General features: G+C 39.2%; 1 pseudogene; it reads right to left on the reverse strand.

Annotated features, from left to right (window-relative positions):
* Nucleotides 1-914: 914 nt before the first annotated feature.
* On the reverse strand, nucleotides 915-1777 carry LOC145715778 (large ribosomal subunit protein eL6 pseudogene; annotated as a pseudogene).
* Between the last annotated feature and the right edge of the window lie 1832 nt (nucleotides 1778-3609).

A 3609-nucleotide genomic window follows, 5' to 3' on the forward strand; every position in this document is an offset into this window, starting at 1 on the left:
TTGTGGTCTTTGTTTTTCTTCTACATGATTTCCTTTGTGCTTATTTCTTCTGAACTTAACCCTGTTTGTGCTTGTTCCCATCTCTAACATTTACTCATGGAAAAATGTTAGGCGTAAGCCATGATAGCTCTTACAGTTTACCCACAGAAGTGTGAGGTCAGGGGCGCCTGGGTGGCTCAGTTGGTTAAGTGACTGCCTTCGGCTCAGGTCATGATCCTGGAGTCCCGGGATCAAGTCCCACATCGGGCTCCCTGCTCAGTGGGGGGTCTGCTTCTCCCTCTGACCCTCTTCCCTCTCTTGCTCTCTGTCTCTCATTCTCTCTCTCAAATAAATAAATAAAATCTTAAAAAAAAAAAAAAAAAGAAGTGTGAGGTCAAATAGTCTTTAAATATAACCCACTTATTTACCAACATCTTTAGGGACAATAAATATTATGCAAGAGATTATCTGGTAAATGACATTTTTGTCAAATGTTAGGATCCCAAGAGAAATGTATCAAATTATGAAACTATATATAACAGTTTTAAATATGATGGATGTGTCCTGCAAGCATAGTTTCTATACTACTTAATTGTTCTGTTAATTTTAGGTTAAAGACTACAATAAAGTATACGAAATTCTCTTTCCAACATTGAACACTAAATACACAAGGAATGTGGTGGTATTGTGAACTGCCTCTATTTTTTCCCCTGAAGTTTGTCCCCATATTATTAACTTGGAATTCTCATCTTTAAATATGCATTTTTTTTTTGAGAATGACTATAGAAGGAGTATCTCAAGAATTTTGCTGTTTTAATGTCCATATGTGTTTTTCTTTTCTTTTCTCTTTTCCTTTCTTTTCTTTTTTCTTTTCATCCCTTTCCTTTCCTTTCTTTTCTTTTCTTTTCTTTTTTTTGAGACTTTTTTTTTTGTTTTTAAGGAACCGTTATTTTTTTGTTTTTAAAGGAATCATTATTTAGAACACCAACTTGTGAAGGATAAACTCCATTTGTGAGAGAAAACACAGAGCAGAGGTAGCCCTGAAGCTGAGGAACAGCTTTGATTGCTGGAAGAATTTTCTAGTCCACAATTTTCAGATTAACTTTGCACTGCTCTGTAATCTCCTATTTCTCTTTCCCTGTGACAAAGACCTCACCTTCCTGGCGTCTGGGTGTATGCAGCTTCTTCTTCTTGAAGTAAGCATCAGTGAGACGTTTTGGGATTGTTCACATTTCACATTCACAATGATATCGATTTTGGTGCAAGTGGCAATCACAAATTTCTGGTGTGTTCTACACAGAGGAATTCAATTGAGGGCCAGAGATCTGGTTACAAGTAGCAAGCCACTGCTCAGTTTCTTCAGGAAAACCACCCTCTTGCCTCTTTGGGACCCAGTGAGGATGATCAAAATGGCGCCAGGAGTGATGCTAGCTCACAGTTTGCTCACATGCTGACTGACAGGTTTTTTGCTGTGGCTCAACAGCTTCCTGAGGCATGCCTTCAGTAGGATAATATCCAGGCATTTTGCAAATTTTAACTACTTGGGCACCACCATTCTTGTCACCAACAACTGGTTTCCTGACAGTAGCCAAGAACCTTCTCCTTTTGCTTTTCAACCTTGGTTTTAGCTGCTCAATATTTCCTCTTGTACACAGCCTTTCTGGAATCCAGAGCCGATCAGGAATACCTGCCACTTCCTTCTGACTAGGACAGGGCTTCGGCTGCCATAGGTTTTCCCCTTCTTCTGCGTTTTAGCCTTCTCAACCTTGCCACCAGCATCAGCTTTCTTGGCTTCAGGTTAATATTGGCTTTTTCACCCACCATCTTGCAAGATGGAAAAGAGCTCGAGACAATGTTTTTTAACTTTGTCAGCACTATAGGGGTCTCTGCAAGATCTGGACTAGTGACAGCTGGAGAGAATAAAAGGCTGAATGGGAGAGCCCCTGCACCAAAGATCAACCTCATCTTTGCAGGTCTATATATACTCTACCAGCATCTTATTAGTAAACCACCCCCAAACCCTAAAATACCTGGATTTAATTTAATTTGAGTCTCTACACAGAAGTACTTCACAGTGAAACTGGACACTCCAAGGGTAAACATGAGGTAAGTACACTTGTACAGATAGCTTAGTTGCCTAAAAATGAATTAATTAATTTAATTTGAATATAGAATGCCTTCATCTTTCTGCACATTTACATGCTTAGAATGTCAAGCATGGATGTGAATTCCAAAGGAGATGCTGTTGTATATTTTTTTTTGCAGAGAAGCAAAAGCTGCTTTTCCCATTCCTACTGTAAGCTGCTTTGAACATCATTTCCAATGAATGTGCCAATTTGGTGAATGATGTGAGCCAAGGTCTGCTGATTTCAAAGCCAGCTCACATCACTGCAAATATTTCATTTCTGTTTTTTGCATGCAGGATCAAAATGATGAAAGCTGACTTGTTCTCTTATGATCTAGAAAAGACTTAGTTTTGGGTCAAAACTCACTGACAACTTTACCAAATGTTTTCTTCATGTTGTGTTTTCCCTTACTCACTTACTCACTCACTCACTCACTCACTAACTCACTTACTCACTTGGAGAGCTTGAATTCATTACTATCAATCATTGCATGTACCTTGTTCTACTCAGCTGGTAGTTTTGAGGACCAGAACTGTCGTACTGGAACAAGGGACTGGCAAGGGCTATTTGGGGGTTGGAGGTCAGGACAGATCTCCAGCCTTGGGAAAGCTTTTGAACCAGAACACCAAGGCAAAAGCATAGTCATGAGAATCGAGCAATTATTATGCAGAAATGAAGATATTAAAGAAAAAATTGTAGCCCAAGTATACGAGCAACGTAGACCAATGAAAATGTGTTCCCTGAAGAGGTGTAAGCCTACGGATAGCTGAATGCCTGCAAATCCTGGTTCCAGTCCTGGACTTTGCTTAGTTCCTGTCCAACTACAGGTCCTCATAACATTTCTGGAATCACAGATTATCTAGAGTTTCCAGTGAATACTGTGGTTGTCAAATCTACAATTCCCTTTATTAAAGGAAGCTGGAGTCATATTATTTTAAGCAAAAAAACACTGGGGCTTTAGAGAGCTCTGGTTCCAGATGGTGACATAGGAAGATCCTGAACTCCCCTCCTTCACGGACACACCAAATCCACACCTATTTATGGAACAATTCCTCCTGAAGAAGAAAAAAGTCTCAGGTTTAAAAATTCAGCTATCCTATGATAGGGATTAAATAATATCTAAATAACTTAAGCTACCTTAATCTTCCCTGCCAAAAAAAATCTCTAATGACGGAAGAAATACATTCATTTGGCTTGACTTCTATGTATTAATCAAAACATCAGATAATTGTAAAACTTTTGATTTGCATTTTGCCCTTTGTGTATAGACCTACTGTTCAGTTTTTTAACATAAAAATTGTCCCCTCACCAAAGTTATATTCTCAACCTTTCTGCCCTTCCTTATACTGTCTTCATTCAAAACATTCAGAGAGCACAATTCTTTCCCACCAAGTAAAGGATGCCTACCTCTCTCTAACCTCATCCTCTTTCAAGCTCCAATACGTTATCTCTAACCAGCTTCTGTCATCTCCCACCTCAAGCTGCCTCGAAAAAGCAGCTTATA

Source organism: Leptonychotes weddellii, chromosome 2, assembly GCF_054177405.1.
Source record: "Leptonychotes weddellii isolate Sample4059 chromosome 2, ASM5417740v2, whole genome shotgun sequence".
NCBI lineage: Eukaryota > Metazoa > Chordata > Mammalia > Carnivora > Phocidae > Leptonychotes > Leptonychotes weddellii.